The 27,783-nt window shown below is 46.3% G+C and overlaps 1 long non-coding RNA gene across 1 annotated transcript in view; it reads right to left on the bottom strand.

The window, feature by feature from the left end:
• Positions 1-27,320, bottom strand: part of LOC134928973 (uncharacterized) — a 37,036-nt gene extending 9,716 nt beyond the window's left edge. The window contains exon 1 of the long non-coding RNA XR_010178175.1: positions 27,251-27,320. This is a non-coding gene — a long non-coding RNA (uncharacterized LOC134928973). The remainder of the gene's footprint in view (positions 1-27,250) is intronic.
• Between the last annotated feature and the right edge of the window lie 463 nt (positions 27,321-27,783).

Genomic DNA, 27,783 nt, shown 5'->3' with positions numbered 1-27,783 from the left:
ACTGGGATGAGAAAAGAAGACTCTTTGTTGGGGGCACTCAAATTATAAAAAAACTTAACTTTTATTCAGTGGTCCCATAAAACCCTTGCTACCATATCAATACACAAAATAAAATCTTATTAAATAGTTCAATGATTATTATTCACCAGCAAAGCATTCTAATTGATAAAAGTACAGTGTATATACATAATTCCTGTACATATACATATAGGTGAATAGAGTCTGGTAATTCCTAGAAGGGATGGTAAGGTGTATGCTAATGTAATACCAAAGAGCGTCAAAGGATATATGTAAACAATGCAACAGTTACAGTAAGTGTTGCATTTTCTGCAGAGAGACCAAAGTATTTTCAACATACAGTAGCATTGTTTCCATCAGGAAACTAAGTAAGTCACTCAAGTATTTGCACATGTAGCTATAAATATACATTGTTTCTATTAGACAGCATTTCAGTCAAAAATAAAATGTAGAAGAAAAGTCAGAAAAGCACATGTGTGTCTCTGGGATAGAAATCTGCTTTTAATCATGTGCCCCTCGGCAGAGAATGATCAGTGAGAGTTTCTTGGATCCCTGTGTGTATGATAAAAAGTTTAACCCTGCATCTGCTGTCAGTTAAGAGATGAACTGATGAGGGTACAGATAGTAATCACCAACTGTGAATGGGGTTGTGTCGCCATATCAATAAACACTAAGTATGGATGATTTAATATTTATTAAAAATGTAAGTGGAGTGATTGACATATCCAATACACCAGACAGCAACAAAATAGCAGACCTCAATGGGTTATATAAATAGGGGCAGTATTCGTTCTTGTAAATTTTAGATAAGCATAGAGCAAAAGAGGTGGTAATTTGACCGACATCGGCATTCCTATGCAGAGAATCGTGACAGTGGTGCGTTAAGTTGTTTACCCTCCCCCTTATTACTCTAACCCTCCCTTCCGGCAGCCTAACCCTAACTCCCCCACAGTCTAACCCTAACCCTCCTTGGTGGTGCCTAAATCTAACCCCCCTCCTCGCAGCCTAGCCGTAACACTCCCTTCCCCGCAACCTAACCCTCCCCCAGCCTAAATCTAACCTCCCCCATGGCAGTTTACCCATTGAGGACTTCCGGCAGGAGGTTGGATAGGATTCTGGCGGCCAGAATCCCGGCACTTCTATACATGTTGGGATGCCGTCGTCAGCATTCTGAGGAGTGTTGGTATTCCGGCATCGAAATTCTGACTGCTGGGATATATATATATATATATATATATATATATATAGTAGAATAAAGGTGCTGAATCTTCAAAATGAGGAGACACACACACGGCCATGCGTTTCAATTTTATCGAGTCAAATTGTCATCAGGAAATAACGTACAACATGAAAAGACATACCTATATATACATATGCACATCAGGAATGATCCAATGTCAGATTAGTAAACACCCATACTAATCTAATCTGACACTGGATCATTCCTCATGTGCATATGTATATATAGGTATGTCTTTACATGTTGTACATTATTTTCTGATGACAAATTGACTCTATAAATTGAAACATTGAAATGTTGAAATGCAGGACCATGTATGTCTCCTTATTTTGAAGATTCAGCTTGGGTGCCGCACCTTTGTTCTTCTATATATAATCAGACTGTGGGAATAATACCGTATATGCAAAATATCTGATGGAATAGGTGCATTCACATGTACAGGTGAAACTCAGTAAATTAGAATATCGTACAAAAGTTCATTTATTTCAGTAATTAAACTTAAAATCTTAAACTAATATATTATATAGACTCATTACATGCAAAGCGAGATATTTCAAGCTTTTATTTGTTATAATTTTGATGATTGTGGTTTACAGTTTAAGAAAACCCCAAATCCAAAATCTCAGAAAATTAGATTACATAAAATCAATAAAAAAAAAAAAGATTTTAAATACAGAAATGTTGGCCCTCTGAAAAGTATAATCATGCATATGTACTCAGTACTTGGTTTGGGCCCCTTTTGCATGAATATGCAGCGTGGCGTGGATTCTATCAGCCTGTGGCCTTCAGTTCTTCTGCATTGTTCGGTCTCATGTCTCTCATCTTTCTCTTGACAATGCCCCATAGATTCTCTATGGGGTTCAGGTCATTCGAGTTTGCTGGCCAATCCAGAACAGTAATTCCATGGTCATTGAACCAGATTTTGGTACTTTTGGCAGTGTGGGCAGGTGAAGTGCTCCAAAATGTCCTGGTAGATGGCTGCATTGACCCTGGACTTAATAAAAAGCACAGTGGAAAAACACCAGCAGATGACATGGCTCCCCAAATCAACACAGACTGTGGAAGCTTCACACTGGACTTCAAGCATCTTGGATTGTGTTCCTCTCCATTCTTCCTCCATACTCTGGGACCTTGGTTTCCAAGTGAGATGCAAAATTTGCTTTCATCAGAAAAGAGGACTTTCGACCACTCAGCAACAGACCAGTTATTTTTTTGTCAGGAAAAGGCCATTCAAAAGTGTGTGGGAGCTTCATAAGGAGTGGACTGAGACTGGAGTTAGTGCATCAAGTGCAACCACACACTGACGGATCCTGAGCATGGGCTTCAAATGTCATATTCCTCTTATCAAGCCGCTCCTAAACAACAAACAACACCAGAAGCGTCTTACCTGAGCTAAAGAAAAAAAGAGAATCTATGGGGTATTGCCAAGAGAAAGATGAGAGACATGAGACCGAACAATGCAGAAGAGCTGAAGGCTGCTATTAAAGCATCCTGGTCTTCCATAACACCTCAGCAGTGCCACAGGCTGATAGAATCCATGCCGCGCCGCAGTAATTCATGCAAAAGGGACCCAAACCAAGTATTGAGTACATATGCATGATTATACTTTTCAGAGGTCCGACATTTCTGTATTTAAAGTCCTTTTTTTATTGAGTTTATGTAATATTATAATTTTCTGAGATTTTGGATTTGGGTTTTTCTTAAGCTGTAAGCCACAATCATCAAAATTATAACAAATAAAGGCTTGAAATATCTCACTTTGCATGTAATGAGTCTATATAATATTAGTTTCACCTTTTAAGATGAATTACTGAAATAAATGAACTTTTGCACGATATTCTAATTTTGTGAGTTTCACCTGTACACAGTATCACCACCAGGCCCGGCGCTACCCGCTCAGCGAAGGGATGCAGTGCAGGGAAGCGCTAGGACGGAGAGGCGCTCCCCCTGCTCTGCATCCCTTCCCTGTTGCGCTGTCCTGTCCCCCATGCTGCTGCTGCCAGCTGCTGTGCCTGTCACTGTATGACAGGCAGCGGCACCGGCAGCATGAAAAGCCCACTCCCCCCACCAATCACCTGTTACAGCGGGCTGTGTGCAGTGCGTGTCCTGAAAAGGGGCGGAGCTACGATGACATGAGGGGCGGAGCTACATGGGATAGAAGGGCGGAGCTACGCGGGACCAGGCAGCTGAACAGTGGGAGAGTAAGCATTGCAGTGACGGCCAGCCAGACTTAGTAAGTGGAGGGTGAGAGAGAAATGTATGTGTGTGTGTGTGTGTGTATGTATTGTGTGTGTGTGTATGTGTGTGTGTATATATGTGTGAATTGTGTGTGTGTGTATGAGGTGTTTCTGTGTGCGCATGCTTTGCGGACGCTACTGCTGGGGAGGCCATTACATGTGAGGATGCTACTACTACAGGTGGGGGGGGCATTACGTATAACGATGCTACTACTACTGGGGGGGCATGATGTATAAGGACGCTACTACTACAGGGGCGGCATTACATATAACGATGCTACTACTACCTGGGGGGGCATTACATATAAGGACGTTTCTGCTACTGGGGGGCATTATGTATAAGGACGCTACTACTACAGGGGCGGCATTACATATAGTGATGCTACTACTACTGGGGGGCATTACATATAACAACGCTACTACTACTGGGGGGACATTGTGTATAAGGAAGCTACTACTACTGGGGTGCATTACATATAAGGATGCTACTACTACGGGTGGGGCATTACGTATAAGATGAATAAGATTGTGCTACATTGTGGCGTAATTTTAAATGGGGGTACTACTGTGTGGTCATGCCCCTTACTTGTGAGACCACACCCCTTTTCCCGTTGCACACCAAAGGAATATGGGAGGGCGCAAAATTTATAGTTTGCAGGGGGGCGCTGAACACCCTAGCGCTGGCCCTGATCACCACCTTTCCTCCTCCTCCCTCCTCCATGCGCTACATCTCCTCTCAACCATTTTCTCTTCTTCTTATACCCTCCCTTTCTTCCATCTGCTCTCTGCCTTTTATCGCCCTGTCAGCCTCCCCAGCATTTGTATACTGAAACCTCCCGCCTCCCCCTCTATCCTCACAGTGTGCTCCATTCTTTCCCTCCAGGTCTCATCTTGTTGACCACCTCCATGTCTGCAGAATGCTGCTGGTGAATCGTGGCAGTACGGACGGAGGGGGTATGCTTTATCTGCAGCATCCCAATATGTGGAGGATGGGGAAGAAAGGTGTCTAGAACAGCTGGCTCGGTAACAGCCAATTGGACGTATGGATAGAGAGTGCTCTTGTCACATGTAGTGGACGAGGCTTTGGTGGGGTGGTTATCTGGTCCAAGTTTGGCAGTTTTTTTTTTTTGAGGCATTGGGGGAGTTATCAGGTATGGAGCGGGGGCAATTCAACACTACTGTATCCTAGTAGGATACCTGCCACAATGATGTCATCACACATGCCGGGACCGCTTGGCATTCTAGGAGCAGAGTGGGAGGGGTGCTGCTGTTAATAGAGAGAGGACCTGCAGTGCGCGCCTCATTGTTCTCCTCAGCGTTCTGTTACTTACTGTCAACCATTTCAGCTGCTAGCTGAATAGAGATTGCGACTTATTTTCTGGAACAAGTTAGAGAGTCTGTGTGGAAACAGATTGTGGACTGTTGGATTGTAAGTTAGTATTTACAGTTTACTTTTAAACTACACTATCACTTCATCAAATATATATATATTTTTCCTAAAGTAAAAGTGGATTGTATTGAAATTAACATTTTTTCTAAAAAAAAAAAAAAATACATTCCACTATTTCAGAAAAAATATACATAATTGACTAAGTGAAACAAATGTATTTGATATTGAAATTTCTTTTGGGGGGTAATTGAAGACCACTTTAATGGGCGATTCTCCATGATGCACGGGACAGCTACACAAATTCAAACCACATACTTCTCCTAAATACCAAGATTTTAGTGGGTCTTAAGTTATAGGGTAAGGCATTGCTACGAAGTAATTATGTTTTCATATAACAACAATTTCTTAACAGACCAGTTTGAAAGGAAAACATTTTTAAAAGCACGTGATGCGCAGGACTTTATGTTCACTTTCTGGAGAATCACCCTATTTTTTTAAAATATTAATCAGAAACGATTATTTTTAGTAAAACATTTCTATGGATTTGGTGCGGTGTGGTGTGATACAGGAGGAGGTTCATGGGGAAGAGACACCATGAGTTACCCCACCGGGTGACACCAACCCTAGTGATGCCTCTGCTACCATGGAGTATCTTCATAGCCTGCACCTAGTCTCAGTTTCTGTCCTTTATCATTCTGCAGCATCAGTGTCTGCGGCTACCACTGGTCAGCACGAGGAATAGTATAGTCAGGACAACCAGCTTTGTTTATACTCGAGGACATACAGCTAGCTTAAGGGGTCCGACCCCAATCAACAAACTTCCAGTGATGTGACATTCAGTTAGTAAAGCACTTCCCTCCTAACATAGCCACCTGCAGTAGAACAGAGAAAGAAAGTTTGATGAACATATTTAGTTAGCTATAAACACTAATTTGCCTTTAATGAAGTGATTATTTTTGATAAAATAGTTGATCAGAAGTACTTTGATGATTTAATTTAGTTATCATAAATAATTTTCAAGTATTAGAAAATTATTCTCAAATCATTCAATATAACAAGTTCAGGTTGGAACAAAAAACAAATAATTTTCCATTTTTTACAGAGACTACTTACACTGTTGCTGATGATCTCAGGAGGTTTATAAAATCTGAATGAACTCTAGTTATAGTTTGATGATCTTCTGTATAGTCCTGGTATTTTCAGCTGGTGTGCTGAAACATCTGGCCAGACAATAAATATCTTACACAGATGGGCCACGCAGAGTGCACAAGGGACAAGAAAGAAACACGAGGTCGAGGAGCGCATGGAAGCTAGAGCACACAAAACATATATCCTGACAAGAGTGGAGAGTCCCCAGGTGAGCAACAGTGGAATATATACTGGTGCTTTTGTGTCATAGTTGCCTACCCTCCCTCATTATGCAGGAGACTATCTGAAATAGCAGCAATCTCCCTGACTTCCTGAATAGTCTGCATCAATCTCCCTTATTGCACCTTACCTCCATTATGCAGCTGTTACATTCTTGGGGAAAAATAGAAATCAGAGATAAATACATTCAAATGGGCTCATCAGTGTCATTTCCCTGCATTGGCTTTTAAGGCACAATGATCCCTATGGCTACGTGAATTTTTGAATAAGGTTTCTCGTGGCCACTTACAGTATATGAAACCTCTTGTACAACACAATACATGAACCAATCCTGAAAAAAAGGAGATTTATGGTAGACTTGCCATTGTTAAATCTCTTTCTGCAAAGTACATTGGGTTCCACAGGGAAACATCGGATGTAGAGTGGATCTTGGTCCAGATGCACCAACAGGCTAAAGCTTTAGGCTGTCCCAGGATGCATTGTGGGTCCTCCTCTATAACCCTGCCTCCAGGCACTGTGAGCTCCGTTTTGTTAAACAGTCCAATGTAGGAGCAGGCATAAGAGGAGGTAGATCTTAGTCACATTCTCATGATAGGAGAAGGGACCAGTGGCTAATGCCATACAAACCCATAGAATCTAGGTGCATCAGGGTGGGTGCCCTGAGGAACCCAATGTACTTCGCAGAAAGAGATTTAACAATTGTAAGTCTACCATAAATCTCCTTTTCTGCAGCAGGGTACAGTGGTTTTCACAGGGAAACATCGTGTGATGTACTAAAGCAGTTCCTCAAGGGAGGGGAAGCGCCTTAGTGGGTATGAGAACGCACAGGAAGCATCCTGGGAGGTGGAAGTATCAAAGGCATCGAACCTAATGAATGTGTTCACTGAGGACAACGTAGCCACCTAGCACGGCGAGCCACTCGAGAAGGTCCAACAGACCAAGTAGAATGGGCAGTAATAGCAGCAGGAACTGGGAGTCCAGCCTGTGCTTAAGCTTATGCATTCACCATTCTAATACATCTGGCCAAGGATTGCTTATTCGCAGGCCAGCCACGTTTGTGAAAACCAAACCGTACAAAAAGGGAATCTGACCTCCAGATAGAGGCAGTTCTCTCCACGTATATACGGAGAGCCCGTATCACATCCAAAGACCGCTCTTTGGAGGACAAACCAGAAGAGTTGAAGGTCGGAACCACAATCTCTTGGTTTAGGTGAAAAGATGACCCTACTTTAGGTAAATAACTAGGGCGAGTTCTAAGAACTGCCTGGTCACGGTGAAATATCAGGAAGGGTAGATGACAGGACAAAGCGTCCAGATCTGACACCCTCCTCGTAGAGGCAATAGCCAGTAGGAACAGGACCTTGACCATGAGCCATTTAAGGTCCACTGACTCAAGAGGTTCAAATGGACACTCTTGCAGGGCATTCAGGACAACAGACAGATCCCATGGAGCCACAGGAGGGACATAGGGAGGCTAAATCCATAAACAACCTGAATAAAAGTATGAACGCCAGGAAGAGACGCAATTTTTCTCTGAAACCACATCGACAAGGCAGATATATGAACCTTGAGGGAGGCCAGACGAAAAAGCCGAAGTCCAGGCATTGTTGCAGAAAAGCCAGAAGTCTGGAAGTTCCAAATTTGTATGCATCGCAATTCTTAGCAGCACACCAGGTGAAGTAAGAATTCCAGACCCTGTAATATATCCGTGCAAATGCCGTTTTTTGGGCCTTTAGCATAGTTTGGATAACCACCTCTGAGAATCGTTTGGCCCTCAGGAGTGATGCTTCAAGAGCCACGCCATCAAAGCCAGTCTGGCCAGGTCCGAATAGAAGCAAGGGCCCTGAAAGAGGAGATCAAGGCGTTGAGGAAGTAGAAGAGAACGCTCTATCAGTAGACCCTGCAGGTCTTAGAACCAATGCCATCTGGGCCACGCTGGAGCGACTAGAAGTAGTTTTTTTCCTCTCGTTTGAACTTCTGTAGTACCCTGGGCAGGAGTGACACTGGAAGGAACACATAGGGCAGCCGAAAGTTCCATGGAATTGCCAGTGTGTCCATGAACGCTGCTTGAGGATCCCTGGTTCTTGATCCGATGACCGGAACTTTGTGATTGTGTCGAGACGCCATCAGGTCTACATCTGGTAGTCCCCATTTGTCCACTATGGGTTGAAAGACTTCTGGATGAAGACTCCACTCCCCGGCATGCACTTCCTGACGACTGAGGAAATCCACTTAGCAGTTGAGGACTCCCCAAATTAACACTGCCAATATTGATGGTGTTCCACCCAACAAAGGATTTTTGACACCTCCATCATTGCCATGTGGCTTCGAGTGCCCCCTTGATGGTTTTTGTATGCCACCATCATGGTGTTGTCTGACAGTACTTGAACAAGCCTGTTCTTTAACAGAGGCAGGATGAGAGACAAAGCATTGTACACTGCCCGCTGTCACGTCTGGCAGGGTTTGAGGATCCGGCAGCTGAGATTTGCCCGAGGAGGTAGCAGGCTGTGAATGAACCAGATGAGGGGGCTGGATATAGTTCCTTCGCATGGGACACGGAGCAATGAAGAACGTAGGCGGGGTTTGAGAGTCAATGGAAAGTATTTATTATGTACAGGGCTGAGGTAGGGAACTGAGGCTGAAGCACAATGGTTAAAGACGTGGCTGGAGGTGAAGAACTGCGGACTGTGATTTGAAAGACGAGACTGTAGATGATGAACTGTGGAACTGTGGATGGTAGTTGAAAACGTGGCTGGAGACAAGGACTGTGGACTGTGGTTTGGAAAACGAGGCTTGAAGATAATAATCTGCAGGCTGTGGTCAGTGGTACAAAGGCGTGGCTGGTGAAGGAGATCTGTGGAGTGTGGCTTGAAAGACGAGGCAGAAGACCCGGGGCCGACTGTGCCCAAAGAGTCTTACTGGACCGGGTTTTCCAGGAGCGCTTCCACAGGTAGTAGCAGGCAAGAAACGGCAGGGCTGCAGCAGCAACAGAGAACCGACCAATCAGGATCAGGAGGAACCAAGATACAGCAGGAATCCTGGGAGCACAGGCTAAAGCACCTACAACAGGGTTATAACTTGAAGCACTGGCATCCCTGTCCTAAACCAGCCCCCTTTTATAGGGAGAGCTTCCCCTGGATTGGCTGGAAGAAACAGGAAACAGGAACTATGCTTAAAACTAGGTCTCCAACATGGCGGCGCCCAGTAATGCAGACCTTTTTGCAAAGCCACATTGCTCACTGCCCCTGGTCTCCAAGCAACGGTTCAGCAAGAGCGACCCGCTGTAGCGGCGTCCCGCCGCCACGAGCGGACCCTCTCACCTCCGCTACTGCTGCCCACGGATCCGGTGCAGCAGCCCACCTCCGCCGCTGCCAGCACAATGCCAAGGAAGCCAGCCCTGCGGCCCCAGCGTACCGGAAAGACTCCGGACGCTGACACCCGCAATTCCAGATTGTTTATTGGGAGGAGTGATTCCTCCTTGTCCACCGACCCTGGAAAGAGTGTTGCTCCAACACCACACACTAGCCCCTCAGACTGGCATCCGTAGTCAGTAAGACCCAGTTGGGGATCCAGAAGCGACGACCCCTGTTTAACTGCTGGTCCTGTAGGCACCAGGTCAGCGACAGACGAACCTCCGGAGTCAATGAGATCATGTGAGACCTGATCCGGTGAGATAGGCTATCCCATTTGGAAAGGATTAACTTCTGCAGAGGGCAGGAATGAAATTGAGCGTACTCTACCATGTCGAACGCCGACACCATCAGGCCTAGTACTTGCATCGCCGAGTGTATTGACACCCTTGGGCGAGAGAGGAAATATCTTATCCTGTCCTAATGTTAGGTGCCGCGGTCCGCGGCGCCGCTCGGTCTGCTTCCGAGCGATGCTCACGGCCGCCGCACCTCCCTTCCTGCCCGCCCGGCACCTAGCAACGCCAGGATGCCGTGCGCGCTGAGCCACCGGGTCCCTGGCAACGCCAGGACGCCGTGCGCGCTGAGCCGCCGGGTCCCTGGCAACGCTGGGACGCCGTGCGCGCGTAACCGCCGGACCCTTAGCAACGGGGACGCCACAGACGAACCGCGTTCCCCGTTGCGTCCTATCAATCAATACACCTGTTAGCTCTGGTCGTGCAGCAGGGCAGCTGCACGACATTACTAATTAAGCTTCGCTGCAACTATTGGAGGGCTCCCTGTTATATTCTTCCTCACTACCTGGCACAGACGCCGGTGATAGCTTCCTGTATGCTGTTCCTGCCTTGTAACGTCTGTTCCTGGTCAGCTGTATCTGGTCGATCCTGCTCCCTGTACTCCTGAGTCCTGGAGTTCTGAAGCCGGTCCTGGGAATCCTTCCTGTTCAAGTGAACCTGTTGCAGTCATCTGGGGGTTCTCGTTTGTTGGGGTTCTCTCCCGGTTTCGTGAGTAGCGGCTTCTGCCGCGTGTTGCGGCCTAGGCCGCTTAGTCCTTTTGGTACTTTTTGTATTGGTGGTTTTTGCGGAGGTTTCCGCTTTTCACTGTCCTCCCCGGAACTCGGCGGTGCCGTGTGGGGGAGTGGACAGTGATATCTTTTGTTGTTCTTTTCCTTTGGCTGCGTGCCGCACATAAATTTAGTTTTAGGGTAGTTAGTAGCCCCTAGCTTCTGTTTGTGTTAGTTAGAGGTCCCCTTGTTATTATCCTGTCTCGGTTCACGCTTTGTCTTACGCTAAGACCTGGGGGCATCGGAGTTGGGCAGACCTAATCCGCCCTTCAAACGCGGCTGCCGTGGGCCCAAGAAACCATAGTCACTCAGGCGTGAACTGACCACACGGGTAAAACAACGGAGGTAGGGTGCTAGGGGATATTCCTGTTCCCTCCCTATTTCAGCGTCACGTCCTGGTGCTCTGGACTCACTTCACAACATCTTTCTAGTTCTGAGCATCAGGAACATAACATTATCACCGGCCCAAAAAACACACAAAAAAAAAAAAAAAGTTATTTGTATTTGGTGGGCTTTGAAATTCGGCCTCATGAATCCGGCAGTATTAGGACCGAATCCCAGCCAGCTTTTGGCCAACCAGATTCAGGAACTTACTCAGATGGTTCAGGATCTTATTTTTCGGGTGAGATCGCAGGAAGATCTTTTGCGAGCCTCCCCGAGTATGATTCCAGAACCAAAGATGCATCTACCTGACCGTTTTTTGGGTAACCAAAAGGATTTTTTTTAATTTCAAGGAAGCTTGTAAGCTTTATTTTCGTTTAAGGCCCCGATCCTCTGGTACTGAGTCTCAACGGGTCGGGATTGTGATGTCATTACTACAAGGCGATCCACAAACCTGGGCTTTTGGGCTAAAAGCCGATGATGTTGCCTTGCTATCTGTAGATGCCTTTTTTAAGTCCTTAGGCCTTTTGTATGATGACCCTGATAGAGAAGCGTCGGCTGAGAGCCACCTGCGTGCACTTAAGCAAGGGAAAAATCCAGCAGAGGCGTATTGTACCGAGTTTCGCCGTTGGTCGAACGACTGTGGCTGGAATGACCTGGCCCTGCGCAGTCAGTTTCGCCTCGGTTTGTCTGAAGTTATTAAAGACAGTCTCCTTCAGTACCCCGCTTCAGAGACTCTAGACAAACTCATGGAGCTTGCTATTAAAATTGATCGTCATCTCCGGGAGCGGAGGGCTGAAAGACTAGCTAGTTTCAGGCCTAGTCCATGTGTGTATACTTTCCCTGAGGACGTCGAGGAGCCCATGCAAATGGGTCTCTCCCGGCTGTCCCCAGAGGAAAGAACCAGAAGGCTAAATTCTGGTCTTTGCTTGTATTGTGGTGGCAAGGGACATATCGCACGTAATTGCCCGAATAAGCAGGGAAACGCTCTCACCAAGTGAATAGTGAGGGGGTTCACTTGGGTCTGCAGTTAATCTCCTCTAATGATTCCTTATTAGTTCCTGTAAAAATTTCCTTTGGTAGCCTCAGTTCGTTGGTGTCGGCCTTCGTCGACAGTGGAGCTGCGGGAAATTTCATGGATCTTGGTTGGGCTCAGGCTTTGGGCGTTCCACAGATACCTATGGATAAACGTATCACCATGCACGGCTTGGATGGTGGTCCGCTTTCTAACGGGGTAATCACTCACTGCACACCTCCAGTACAACTGACATTGGGGGCCCTACATTCAGAGAAAATCGAATTTTACCTTACCCATTGTCCGGCTGTCCCCGTAGTTCTGGGTCACCCCTGGCTTGCCTTTCATAATCCCACCATAGATTGGCAGTCTGGGGAGATTTCCCGATGGGGTCCCTTTTGTGTTAAGGAATGTATTTCCCGTCCAGTCCGGGTTGCGGCAGTCACCCCAGAACTTATTCCTTTGGAATATCAGGACTTTGCCGACGTTTTCTCCAAGGGTAATGCGGATATTCTGCCTCCTCATCGGTCCTATGACTGCGCTATTGACTTAGTTCCCGGTGCCTCTTTACCTAAGGGGAGACTATATGCCCTGTCTGGGCCGGAAACTACGGCAATGAATGATTATGTACAGGAGAGCCTAAAAAAAGGCTTCATTAGGCCCTCGAAATCTCCATTGAGTGCAGGGATCTTTTTTGTTGAGAAAAAAGATGGGTCGCTCAGACCATGTATTGATTTTCGGGCTTTGAATAAAATCTCTGTTAAAAACACCTACCCCTTGCCACTGATTTCAGTACTATTTGATCAGCTCCGGACTGCCGTTATCTTTTCCAAGATCGATCTTAGAGGGGCTTACAATCTCATCCGAATTAAATCTGGGGATGAGTGGAAGACGGCTTTCAGCACACAGTCGGGACATTATGAATACCTGGTGATGCCGTTTGGGCTGTCAAATGCTCCTGCTGTATTTCAAGATCTCATTAACGACGTCCTTCACGACTTTCTAGGAAAGTTCGTGGTCGTTTATTTAGACGACATTTTGATTTACTCCGAGTCTTTAGAACAACATATTACCCATGTACGACTGGTCCTTCAGAAGTTACGGGAAAATCATTTATACGCCAAACTGGAGAAATGTTATTTCCACATCACAGAAGTGTCCTTCCTGGGTTATATTATTTCTCCTAAGGGGTTTTTCATGGAACCAAAAAAACTCCAGGCCATCCTAAATTGGGCACAACCCACGAACTTAAAAGCAATTTAGTGCTTTTTAGGGTTTGCAAATTACTATAGGCGTTTTATTCATACCTTCTCTGATTTGGTTGCTCCTATAGTAGCATTGACTAAAAAAGGAGCGGGCCCTTCCAATTGGTCGCCTGTAGCCAAGTCTGCCTTTCTGGCCTTAAAGCAGGCCTTTGTCTCAGCTCCAGTGCTCAGACACCCTAACCCGGAGCTCCCCTTTATTGTCGAGGTAGATGCCTCAGAGGTTGGAGTGGGGGCTATCCTTTCTCAGGAAGACCCGGAGTCTCAGGAATTACACCCATGTGCCTTCATGTCCAGGAAATTCTCCTCCGCAGAATCCAACTATGATGTTGGTAATCGAGAATTGTTGGCAGTTAAATGGGCTTTCGAGGAGTGGAGGCATTGGCTGGAAGGAGCTAGGCATACCATTACGGTGTTTACTGACCACAAGAACCTGCGGTATATTGAGTCAGCTAAACGGCTTAATGCTCGACAGGCACGTTGGGCGTTGTTTTTTACTCGTTTCAGGTTTATTACCTTCAGGCCCGGTTCCAAGAATACAAAAGCCGATGCCCTGTCACATTTTTTTCTTCCGGTTCACAACAACCACCCGGCTACTACCCCCATAGTTCCATCGTCTGTCATCCGGGCTGGCCTCACACAGGATTTATTTACACAGCTAGTCCAGCTTCAGCAGCAGGCTCCCAAAGTCACTCCTGCAGATCGTCTCTTCGTCCCTGAATTTCTGAGAGGCACTGTTCTAGCTGAGTTTCATGATAATAAGGTTTCTGGTCATCCGGGTATCACTAAGACCTTGGAGTTAATCTCTCGCTCAGTGTGGTGGCCTAATCTTTCTAAAGATGTAAGGGAATTTGTCCGTTCCTGTCAGGTTTGTGCTCAGTACAAGGTATCTCGATCGTTGCCGGTCGGGCAACTCATACCTTTAGCCATTCCTCTCAGGCCATGGTCACATATATCCATGGATTTCGTGGTGGACCTTCCTCTTTCAGCTGTATTTCGAGTCATTTGGGTGGTAGTAGACAGTTTTAGTAAGATGGCCCACTTCATTGCTCTCCCCCGATTACCCTCTGCTCAAGGGTTGGCAGTTTTATTTCTCCGCCATGTGTTCAGGCTCAATGGTTTACCCAGGGATATTGTCTCTGATCGGGGACCGCAATTCATCGCCCGTTTCTGGAAACGTTTTTGTGCCTCATTAAATATGAAACTCTCTTTAACATCTGGGTACCATCCACAGTCTAACGGACAAACTGAACGTGTTAATCAGTCGTTAAAACAGTATTTACGGCTATATTCGGCCAAACTTCAGAATGATTGGTCTGAATTTCTTCCTTTTTCCAAGTTTGCCTATAATAACTCTTGTCATTCTTCCACCAAGGAGTCCCCATTCTTTTCGGTCTTGGGCTTTCATCCTAGAGCCAATTCTTTTTACCCTCATTTTCCAGTCTACTCGTTGACCTTAACTTCCCGTCTCAGAATGATTTGGAAAAAGGTGCACCTTGCCCTTAAGAAGGCTGCCTTCCGAGAAAAAAAAATTTCTGATAGGTTCTGACGCCCATGCACTTTTAAGGTGGGAGATAAGGTGTGGTTGTCAACCCGCAACATCAAGCTCCGACAACCCTCGGCTAGATTGGGACCCAAATTTATTGGACCGTTCCTTATCATTAAGAAGGTCAACCCAGTTGCTTTTCGGCTACGCTTGCCTAAATCACTCAAAATTGGCAATACTTTTCACTGTTCCCTTCTGAAGCAGTATTTTTATTTCAGGAGATTCCCTCGGAAGACTTCCCAGGGTAGACCTCCGGTGGATGTTCAGGGGCAACAAGAGTTCTTGGTGGAGAAGGTTTTAGATTCCAAAGTTTCTCGGGGCCGGCTTTATTTTTTGGTTCACTGGAAAGGCTATGGCCCGGAAGAAAGGTCTTGGGTCCTGGATAAGGATCTACATGCCCCTAAACTTAAGAGATTATTCTTTCAGGAATTTCCTCAGAAACCTGGCTTTAGTGGTTCTTTAACCCCTCCTCAAGGGGGGGGTACTGTTAGGTGCCGCGGTACGCGGCGCCGCTCGGTCTGCTTCCGAGCGACGCTCACGGCCGCCGCACCTCCCTTCCTGCCTGCCCGGCGCCTAGCAACGCCAGGACGCCGTGCGCGCTGAGCTGCCGGGTCCCTGGCAACGCCAGGACGCCGTGCGCGCTGAGCCGCCGGGTCCCTGGCAATGCTGGGACGCCGTGCGTGCGTAGCCACCGGACCCTTAGCAACGGGGATGCCACAGACGAACCGCGTTCCCCGTTGCTTCCTATCAATCAATACACCTGTTAGCTCTGGTCGTGCAGCAGGGCAGCTGCACGACATTACTAATTAAGCTTCACTGCAGCTATTGGAGGGCTCCCTGTTATATTCTCCCTCACTACCTGGCACAGACGCCGGTGATAGCTTCCTGTATGCTGTTCCTGCCTTGTAACGTCTGTTCCTGGTCAGCTGTATCTGGTCGATCCTGCTCCCTGTGCTCCTGAGTCCTGGAGTTCTGAAGCCGGTCCCGGGAATCCTTCCTGTTCAAGTGAACCTGTTGCAGTTATCTGGGGGTTCTCGTTTGTTGGGGTTCTCTCCCGGTTTCGTGAGTAGCGGCTTCTACCGCGTGTTGTGGCCTAGGCCGCTTAGTCCTTTTGGTACTTTTTGTATTGGTGGTTTTTGCGGAGGTTTCCGCTTTTCACTGTCCTCCCCGGAACTCGGCGGTGCCGTGTGGGTTGAGTGGACAGTGATATATTTTGTTGTTCTTTTCCTTTGGCGGCATGCCGCACATAAATTTAGTTTTAGGGTAGTTAGTAACCCCTAGCTTCTGTTTGCGTTAGTTAGAGGTCTCCTTGTTATTATGCTGTCTCGGTTCACGCTTTGTCTCACGCTAAGACCTGGGGGCATCGGAGTTGGGCAGACCTAATCCGCCCTTCAAACGCGGCTGCCGTGGGCCCAAGAAACCATAGTCACTCAGGCGTGAACTGACCACACGGGTAAAACAACGGAGGTAGGGTGCTAGGGGCTATTCCCGTTCCCTCACTATTTCAGTGTCACATCCTGGTGCTCTGGACTCACTTCACAACATCTTTCTAGTTCTGAGCATCAGGAACGTAACACCTAAAGCTTCAGGACCTTCTCTGGAGACAGAAAAAGCCGTTGACTGTGTGTGTCCAGCAGTGCCGCCAGGTGCACCATGCTCCGATCAGGGACCAGCGAGGACTTCTTCCAGTTGATGAGCAATCTGTGGGATTGTAGGAAGTTTACCGCCAGTTGCAGATGATTAAGGAGGACATCGTGGGAGTTTGCCAGGATCAGCAAGTCATCCAGATACAGCAGGATCCCTACTACCTGGTGACGGAGATGAGCCGTCATCATGGCCATAATAGCCTTGGTGAAGATCCGAGGGGCCATGGCCAATCCAAATGGCAGGGCCTGGAAATGATAGTGAAGGTTGCCAACAGCAAACAAGGATATTGCTGATGTGAGATGGCAATAGGTATATTTTGGGTTCCATGGCCAGTACAATTGAGCACAGTGTTTCCATATGGAACTTGTATACTCTCACAAACTTGTTCAGTGATTTGAGGTTGAGTATAGGCCGGAAAGACCCATTGGGTTTTGGTACTAGAAACAGGGTTGAGTAGTATCCTCTGCCTCTCTGGGATAGAGGTATCGGCACCACCACTCCTGTATCCAGGAGGGAACTCACAACCATTTGTAGAGCTTGCGCCTGTAACGGATCCGAAGGAATAACCGTTGTGCAGAACTGGTGAGGGGGTTGCCTCTGGAAAGAGACTGCATACCCGTGAGAGACAACTTCTCACATCCATGAGTCTAAAGTGGTCTTTGACCAGACCTGGGTGAATCACAGAAGTCATCCTCCCACCCTGGGATCCCCCAGGGGGTGGCTTGTCCCGTCGTGCAGCAGGCTTGTCGTGTTTAGCAGGCTGACAGGATGCCCAGGATTGTTTATCCTTGGGCTTTGTGGTTTTGGAAGCACGAGATTGTCTTGGGTATACCTGACCATTTGCTTTCCCCTGAGGCCGAAAGGAGCGAAAAGTGGTAACTTTTGCCTTCTGTGCAGAAGGAGTAGTGTTAGGGAGAAAGGCAGTCTTAGCAGCCGCCAAGTCAGCCACAATTTTATTGAAGTCTTCCTCAAACAGGATGTCTCCCTTAAAAGGGAGTACCTACAAGGTCTTTTTGGAGTCCAGGTCCACCTTCCATGACCTCAACCACAGAATACGGTGAGCCAGGTTGGACGTAGTCGATGCCTTGTCCACCAACAAACCTGCTTCAGAGGATGCATCCTGAATGTAATAGGCAGCGGTGGTCATGTGAGACAGGTACTGTCTGACAATGTCAGATATATCCTGATGCAGCTCTTCCTCTAATGCCTGATCCCATGCTTCAGTTCTTTTTTGCAGCCCAAGAGGCTGCTATAGTGGGTCTATGTACAGCACCTGTAAGGGAGTAAATAGACTTCAAACATCCTTCCACACGCTTATCTGTCGGTTCCTTCAGTGAGGTGACAGTGGTGACAGGCAGAGTAGATGACACCACTAGACGGGTGACATGGGAATCCACTGGTGGTGAATTTTCCTACTTGTTACACAACTCTGTAGGGAGAGGATAGCGAGCTACCATCTTTTTAGAAAGGGAGAATTTCATTCCTGGAAAAGACCAGGGTTCTTGTCATATGTCCACTAGATGGTCAGAAGTAATAACGTTTTAGTTACCCTCTGACATTCAAACCTATCAGTTTCTTAGACACCGTAGTGGAATCCTCGTCATCATCAGTGATTTGTAGGATCTGCGTAATAGCAAACACTAAGTTAGGGACATCAACCTGAGTAGTGGATTCCTCGTCAGAAGCAGCTGTGTCAATATCTGACGGACAGTATACTCCCCATCCTCATCAGAAGAATCTTCTGAGAGATTAGTGGATTGTGAGGAGGAAGTAGCCTGCTTAGATGACCCCGAGACGCAAGAGTGACTTGGGGCAGTTTTATGTCTAACCAAGGAGTGACTCAATTGCTGCAACTGGGTAGACAAATTATCCGCCCAAGGTGGATTTACCATAGGGACAATAAGTGGCTATAATTGCACCAGAGGTCCCATAGGGGGCGTAAAGGTGTGTCACAAGTGTATTCAGCATAGTTGAGAACCTCGCTGTCCAAAACACGTGACATCCGTGAGCCAATAAGATGCCGTTTTGAGACCTGAGTAAATCCGAGTAAAACCGAACTCGCACATCTCTAGTCTTAGTTGGCGCTGCTGGCTGTACTCTACTTAATCACTGGCTAGTTTGTTAGACAGGTAGTGGAGGCTGAAAAGTACACTGGTCTGTGGCTGGCTGTCAGTCTCAAATAGTACTTACTCAGACCCAGGGAACGGAACCAGAGCCATCTTAACAGCAGTGTAGGCCCCTGGGCACAGCAATGCATTGGGGCCCCTACCCACCCATCAGCGGTAGGGGTGGGGAGTGCTATCAGCGGCAGCTTTGATGTCCCGCGGGGGGTAGGGGGTTCTATCTTTCGCTCAGCATGTAGGACATGGAGAAATAATTTCTGCTAATTACTCCTTTACTGCACAAATGGGAGGAGAAGGAGAACACTAAACTGTAGAACGGGACATTGTGCTGAATTAAGGGGCCCTGGTACATGACTTCCAGGGTGGTAGGGGGTGTTTAATATACAGGGGAGGGGTGGATATTGGAGTGGGCTTAATATTCATCATTTTCTGGGGGTAAGGGCAGCTTGCTTTACTGCAGATATCTCAGTTCCTGGAAATAGATTTCTTAGCTTTAATGGGATAACAAAAACTAGAGAGTCCCACCTTTCAGGAGATACTGGGGACTTGGGGATCAGACTTCAGGAACTAGAGCAATCCACCAACAAAAATATAAAACTGCATATTAAGCGTGTGGAGCTGGACCAGAGATATCAGCTTGAAGGCTGATATCTCTGGTTCTGGGCATAGTGTCCACTGAAAGGGGAGAGTTCCAGCTTTTGGAGTATACCCTCAGAAAAACTCTAAGTCAGACAGAACCCGAGATATCTGGCTGGGAAGAACAATTAACAGGCTTGGAAGGGGACCACTGCTTTGAAGTCGGATATCTCCGGTTCCCCAGGGTCGATTTAAAAAAGTCTGGTACCCCTGGAAAGAGGGGACCCTCAGCTATTAGCCTAGGGCCCTTTTAATCCTGGGGCCCTTGGGCAAGAGCCCATTGAGCCCATATGAAAAGACGGCCCTGAACGGAACTTCAAGCTGGCTATTCCCACTGTAATGGCTCCTCTCTCTCTCAAGATGATCACTGCATCCGCACCTATCACCAGACCTAGCGGTGTCCGGTCCTCCAGTTGTGGCATCTGAACACCCGTGCTCCAGCAACACTCCCGGCAACACACCACTGCTATCCAGCTAACAGCTATGCTCTCACCACCCAGTGTCCTGTGGCTCTCTCCAGTTTACATCTCCCGCTCTGCTTTGTGTTTCTTCTTCTGCCAGCACACACCACGTTCTCCACCTTCTTCTTCCCAGCACTCGCCGCATCTCCCAGCATATATATAGAAATAGTCTGGTGCTATTGTTGCTGTGAAGGCGTCTGCTGCTAAGTCCAAGAGGCTAGGTTTATAGCCTTGAAATAAACAGAAAACACAAAAGAACAGCGCTGGCACTTTCACACTAAAAAATTATTAATTTAATATCACATATAAAATACATCTACATAACCCATACCATATAAAATAATTAAGATATATGACTCGCAGGGTGTTCCTTCCCTTATATAACCAGCCAGAGAATTTTATCTGCTCCTCAGTATTTAGTTATATATACAGCTGAGTGTTTGAACTGAATGATACCATTCGATACTTTTGTCCCAATTGTAACTCTGTTTCTTTGATTGTTACAATAGTAGCTTATCCAGCTACTCAGCAAGTCTGGATTAATCTCTCAGGTTACAGTTCTTTAACACGCAGCCGATTAGATATACTTTCCAAATAAAGTTCCTCCACACAATTATGTTGACAACCAGTGTGATCTCCACTTATAGTATATCATAATTATAGCTCATAAGACTCATAGAGATAATTATTTATGCAGGAGTATGCAGCTTTACACGTGTCAAATTGATACCTCTCCCGGCTGTCGCTTCCAAATACAGCCTTATCCGGAGTCCACCGTCTAGTGGATAACAGGTTTAGTGTCGGATATTATCCACGTGTGTAGCTTTCTCTGGCCAGCCAGCACTTAGGTAGGGATGTCCATGGACATTGAGGAAGCCGCTGAGCTGAATATCTAAGCGGGGAAATGCGTTTGTCAGACGTACTGTTGAGGAGTTTTTTTTTGGGACATCCCTACCTAATTGCTGGCCGGTCAGAGAAAGCTACACACGTGGATAATATCCAGGGCCGGTTCTGCGGCTTTGCGCGCCCCGGGCGGCAATGGGGGGGGCATGGCTTTGTGCAGGGGGCGTGGTCATTTACGCCCCCTGTACAGACTGAAATGTGCTGCCGCTGGCCGCTGTGAAGCCCTTCGTGGAGAGGTCCTTTAATGGTGGTGCGCGTTGACGTCATCGCGCACCGCACAGTAAAGGACCTCTCCACGAAGGGAAACTCTAGTTTCCCTTCACATCGGCCACCGGCAGCGGGGGGCAGCGGGCAGCGGGGGGCACAGCAGCAGCGGATCTTGCCCTGGTGCAGCGCCCTCCGGAAGGCGGCACCCCGGGCAAAAGTCCTGCTTGCCCGTGGCAAGATCCGCTACTGATAATATCAGACACTAAACCTGGGTATTTCTGAGATTCAAAAAAGCATGGCATCCTGGAATTGGCTTCCCTACTGGTACCCACAGCCACAACCCCCACCCCACTAACCCAAAGGACTGCACCTGGTATCGACTAGTACAGGCCAATTACAGAAAGAGAGTGGGATATGTTTTTGTTTAAAATTATTTTATTTAACTTCCATAATAGCCTAATTCACTGGCGATTTATTGTTTTAAACCCTGCTGCAATTCACTGGCAATTTGGGTTTTCACTCCGTAAATATCTGGGTATTACATCAAAATCACTTTTAATTTGCTGTGATTTGTAGTGACTTAGATGTTGCAGCAACATTTGGACTTCACTATATTTCCCCTATATCAGGCCTGGCCAACCTGTTGCTCTCCAGATGTTGTGAAACTACAAATCCCAGCATGCAATGACAGTTTTAGCATTCCCTAATAGCAAAACTATGGCAGGGCATGCTGGAACTAGTAGTTTCACAACAGCTGGAGAGCCACAGGCTGGCCAGGCCTGCCCTATATTGTGTTGTTAGAAATTAACAGTTCAATCCTTATGGACCCTACAGACATGGCGATACGCCGCCGAGCTGCCCGACCGCCGATACGGCAGATGGGCGACCCGGCGGTGGGGGGGCAGTGAAGTTTCTTCACTCCCCCTGTCATCCGGCTCTACAGAAGTGCAGGCAAATGTGGACGAGATTGTCCATATTGGCCTGCATGCACAACCGAAGGGGCACCAGCGATGAACGAGCGTGGGGCCGCACATCGTTCATCGCTGTTGCCTCCACACTGCACAATATGAATGTTATCTCATTCATTAATGAACGAGATCGTTCATATCTTGCAGTCAAATCGCCCAGTGTGTAGGGCCTAATAGTATTGCATCCTAAAATAAGGACACAAACCACCCCAAAAAATAGCATATAAACTTCTTTTTCAGTCTAGAATTTATAATTCTAATATCATTGTAAGTTCTTCTGGAAAGATTCATTAGCCACCACCTGCCTTATTTTGCCTTTATGAAAATAACACCAATAAATAAAAAGGTTATATTTTGGTTTCTTCATGGTCCGGCTAAATGACACTACAGCCAAGCAGCATAACAAGTTACATTATTCAAGCACCAGATGTCTTTCTCGTGATGTGACTTGTCTGATACGGTTTTCTCCCCAATACAAAAAATATGCAATGAAAAATGGATGAGGTTATACTGCAGACTAGCTGTTCTACCCATTCTTCACAGAAGGCTTTCTGATTTTCACGGTTGTAAATATAAATGAGTGTCAAAAATGTGGTAAATCTGAGACGTCTTCATGTAAGTAAACATTAATCCATGGTTCTTGTCATTACCTGAGGCGCACCTGTAGCAGATATAGTAAAAAGTGACAGGACCATTTGTGTAGTTTATTAAATTCTACCCACTGGAGGTCAAATCCAAATTTTGATCCAATTGTCCGTTTGGGCGTTATTGTTCATGCAACGCAAGCCACACATCGGTAATTACGTTTGTGACAGGATGGTTCCGTACGAAAGCACTCACCGCTTTCGCGTCCTGCCCCCTGTGCACAGAATGGAATTTTAGGTCACACGGGACCTGACCACATAGGGGATTCCCGCTTACCATCAGTACCCGCCTGTTACTGACTCCACCCACTGTGCTGTGGGCGGGTTTATGCTGCCATCACCAAACTCCTAACCTGCCGTGGCGTTTGGAACCACGGTTCTGCTCTGTATGTGCCGACACACTGCCTTACCACACCTGTGTGGTATTGACGAATCCCCACTAGCCACTTGCTAGGCCTCTACCGGTAGCTGGCGGAAGGCGGAACTTGGAGACGTTAGGTGCTTCCCTGGACAGCCGGAGGACGGGGCTATGTTTGGCATAACCCTGTAGGTCACAAGATGAAGCAATCTTCTTGAGGCAGATGATGTTTATTTGCTCAATAATAGTCTTAAAAAAGACTCTTCCCTATTGCTAGGGGCAACAGCACACAGCAAGATGTTCCAGCAGAATGAAGATGGTACAATTACACTTGGAGGCTCACAGGCATCCTCTTTTTATCTCAGTTCTACACACAGTACCACAGGGGGGTAAGCCCTCCCTGTCTTCTCCAACCAATCAGGTTATCACACAAAATATAAATAAATACAAGTTACATTTCAAAAGTTAAGCATTAGATAAAGCACATTCCTGCTCCTCTTCATATATAACCAAACCAGCGGCTTTCCCAAACACAATCTGATTACCATGTTCCTGTCTCTTTCACAAATGTAAATGTAACTTGCATTTCAATTGCATTCACCCTCTCACACATAGACAACGTTTTTATACTGTAAATCAAACATAATCTGCATCACACATAATGCAGCCTAAGAAATGTTACATTAAACTGTTGGTAAACGAAACCCACTAGTTTGCATTCATAAAACACAATCTGATTTAGCAGCAACTTGTGTCTCCATGCAAAACCAGTTCACAGAATATTCAGAGAAGACAGCAAACAGATCCTTTCACCTGCATGTGTCTATAAAGTTACACAGAGACACATCTCAATCTCAAAGAAATGGCTTGTCCATAGACCCCTTTCCAGGTGCCAGGGTCATCAGCATCTCAATTCCTAGGTGAGAAGCTTCCAAGGCCATTTGTCCTCAAACGTAAATGCATTTTAAAACCAACACAGCTTACACATTCCTTCATTGTAAATGTGCAATCCTACAACTGTGCCTAGAGCATTATATATAACACGGTGAAAACACAGTATTAAACATATTTTGAAATACCCGGTGCCTAGTACCCACAATACATTTAAAGATGGCGCCAAGCACCAGTGCACAGTTTAAAAGTGGCGCCAAGCGCCCATTGTCCTCCTAATGGCGCCGGGCACTAGGGGTTAACCCCTTCAGTGCTGCGGCCGCCATTACACGTGTGGCTGGTTAGTCTCTCCTGCCACACTGTTATTATGTCAACCCCCTGTTCATCTTCTTAGGGGAGGTTTATTAAAATTCTAATTACACAGTTTTCTTATTTCCCACCTGCATACCTCCCAACATGACCGTCTCCAGGAGGGACAGAACGCTCTACACCTGGACTTCACTCTAAATTTATGGTTGCCATCGCCTGTGCTGAAACACCTTTCTTATCCATCAACCTGTTCAAAACAGGTGATGCAATCATAAATTAAGAGAAAAGCACAGCATTTTGGGGGTAATTCCAAGCTGATCGCAGCAGGAAATTTTTTAGCAGTTGGGCAAAACCATGTGCACTGCAGGGGAGGCAGATATAACATGTGCAGAAAGAGTTAGATTTGGGTGGGTTATTTTGTTTCTGTGCAGGGTAAATACTGGCTGCTTTATTTTTACACTGCAATTTAGATTGCAGATTGAACACACCACACCCAAATCTAACTCTCTCTGCACTTGTTATATCGGCCTCCCCTGCAGTGCACATGGTTTTGCCCAACTGCTAACCAAATTCCTGCTGCGATCAACTTGGAATTACCCCCTTTGTCCCATGGTGGTCATTCCGAGTTGTTCGCTCGGTAATTTTCTTCGCATCGCAGCGATTTTCCGCTAATTGCGCATGCGCAATGTTCGCACTGCGACTGCGCCAAGTAAATTTGCTAAGAAGTTTGGTATTTTACTCACGGCATTACAAGGTTTTTTCTTCGTTCTGGTGATCGTAATGTGATTGACAGGAAGTGGGTGTTTCTGGGCGGAAACTGGCCGTTTTATGGGAGTGTGTGAAAAAACGCTGCCGTTTCTGGGAAAAACGCGGGAGTGGCTGGAGAAACGGGGGAGTGCCTGGGCGAACGTTGGGTGTGTTTGTGACGTCAAATCAGGAACGAAACTGACTGAACTGATCGCAGTGGCAGAGTAAGTCTCGAGCTATTCAGAAACTGCAAAGACATTTCTAATCGCAATTTAGAGAATATTTTGTTCGCAATTTTACTAAGCTAAGATTCACTCCCAGTAGGCGGCGGCTTAGCGTGTGCAATGCTGCTAAAAGCAGCTTGCGAGCCAACAACTCGAAATGAGAGCCCATGTTGGGAGGCATGCACCTGAAGAATACCTATGTTACATATCAGCTTCCTAACATATCGGGAAGAGAATTAGTGATCAGTGAGTGAGTGAGTGAGTGCTTATGCATTTAGCATTTTATATATATATATATATATATATATATATACACTTTTTAAAAAAATAAAGGGAACACTAAAATAACACATCCTAGATCTGAATGAATGACATATTCTTATTAAATACTTTGTTTTTTACATAGTTGAATGTGCTGACAACAAAATCACACAAAAATGATCAATGGAAATCAAATTTATTAACCCATGGAGGTCTGGATTTGGAGTCACACTCAAAATTAAAGTGGAAAAACACACTACAGGCTGATCCAACTTTGATGTAATGTCCTTAAAACAAGTCAAAATGAGGCTCAGTAGTGTGTGTGGCCTCCACGTGCCTGTATGACCTCCCTACAATGCCTGGGCATGCTCCTGATGAGGTGGCGGATGGTCTCCTGAGGGATCTCCTCCCAGACCTGGACTAAAGCATCCGCCAACTCCTGTACAGTCTGTGGTGCAACGTGGCGTTGGTGGATGGAGCGAGACATGATGTTCCAGATGTGCTCAATTGGATTCAGGTCTGGGGAACGGGCGGGCCAGTCCATAGCATCAATGCCTTTGTCTTGCAGGAACTGCTGACAAACTACAGCCACATGAGGTCTAGGATTGTCTTGCATTAGGAGGAACCAAGGGCCAACCGCACCAGCATATATGGTCTCACAAGGGGTCTGAGGATCTCATCTCGGCACCTAATGGCAGTCAGGCTACCTCTGGCGAGCACATGGAGGGCTGTGTGGCCCCCCAAAGAAATGCCACCCCACACCATTACTGACCCACTGCCAAACCGGTCATGCTGGAGGATGTAGCAGGCAGCAGAACGTTCTCCTTGGCGTCTCCAGACTCTGTCACCTCTGTCATATGTGCTCAGTGAGAACCTGCTTTCATCTGTGAAGAGCACAGGGTGCCAGTGGCGAATTTGCCAATCTTGGTGTTCTCTGGCAAATGCCAAACGTCCTGCACGGTGTTGGGCTGTAAGCACAACCCCCACCTGTGGACGTCGGGCCCTCATACCACCCTCATGGTCATTTTGCAGGGCTCTGGCAGTGCTCCTCATGTTCCTCCTTGCACAATGGCAGAGGTAGCGGTCCTGCTGCTGGGTTGTTGCCCTCCAACGGCCTCCTCCACATCTCCTGATGTACTGGCCTGTCTTCTGGTAGCGCCTCCATGCTCTGGACACTACGCTGACAGACACAGCAAACCTTCTTGCCACAGTTCGCATTGATGTGCCATCCTGGATGAGATGCACTACCTGAGCCACTTGTGTGGGTTGTAGACTCCGCCTCATGCTACCACTGGAGTGAAAGCACCGCCAGCTTTCAAAAGTGACCAAAACATCAGCCAGAAAGCACAGGAGCTGAGAAGTGGTCTGTGGTCACCACCTACAGAACAACTCCTTTATTGGGGGTGTCTTGCTAATTGCCTATAATTCCCACCTGTTGTCTATTCCACTTGCACAACAGCAAGTGAAATTGATTGTCAATCAGTGTTGCTTCCTAAGTGGACAGTTTGATTTCACAGAAGTGTGATTGACTTGGAGTTACATTGTGTTGTTTCAGTGCTCCCTTTATTTTTTTGAGCAGTGTATATATATATATATATATATATATATATATATATAGCATAAAGCTTAGAAGTCCAGCTCTTGGGAAAACATAGGGAGTAAATTCACAATAGTTTAAGTTCTAAAAGTACATGTAGATTTGCAGCTTTAATACTACCTAATGATTTGTATTAACTAGTTTTATAAAGATAACATATAAATACATTGTGTTTTTAACAATACTGCTACCGGACTTGAATCTCCCCCACAGTGAGAAAAGGGGATCTGTACCTGTCCAAACAGATATATACAAAGGGAAGTAGGGGTAGCACTACTTGTATCAAATATAAATATACATTTATTACATATTTCCAAATAAAAATATCAAAAGGAACAGGAGCTTACCTGCACTCTGAATTCCTTTTCCAGTTGTATTCATCTTCATTATTTTTCATCGACTGCAGATTTCAGCAGTTGCAGCCACTTCATTGGTGAAACTGCTACAAATGCCAGGACCTCTGCTTAACCAAGCTAATAGAACCCGAGAGCCTTTCATTACCCCATAAAATAGTTTACACCTGCTTGCTAATTTTTTGTTACATCCAGCTGGTGCATGCTATTTTGGTGCAAAGTGCCAAACATCTACAGTATTTCAGCAGTATTGTCCCATTTATAATTGTTCTTTTTGCAATTGAGAATAAATTATTTTAGTGATTTCTGCTTGTCAACTGCTTTTTTTTTTATTATTAATCAAAGTAGCACTATCCATATTTCTCATTTCTCTCGCTAGACAGCTGTTGGCTCACAAGGGAAAAGCTGAAGAACAGGCCATGGTCTAAATGTCAACACAGGGTCAGAGTAATTTAGACTAGACTGAGGTCAGTGACTGGCAGCATGGCTTCATGAATGGCAAACAATGCTGAGGTCACAGTCACTGG

Source organism: Pseudophryne corroboree, chromosome 5, assembly GCF_028390025.1.
Source record: "Pseudophryne corroboree isolate aPseCor3 chromosome 5, aPseCor3.hap2, whole genome shotgun sequence".
Classification (NCBI taxonomy): Eukaryota; Metazoa; Chordata; class Amphibia; order Anura; family Myobatrachidae; genus Pseudophryne; species Pseudophryne corroboree.
The sequence above is the reverse complement of the archived record's forward strand: the minus strand, read 5'-3'. Positions and strand labels throughout refer to the sequence as shown.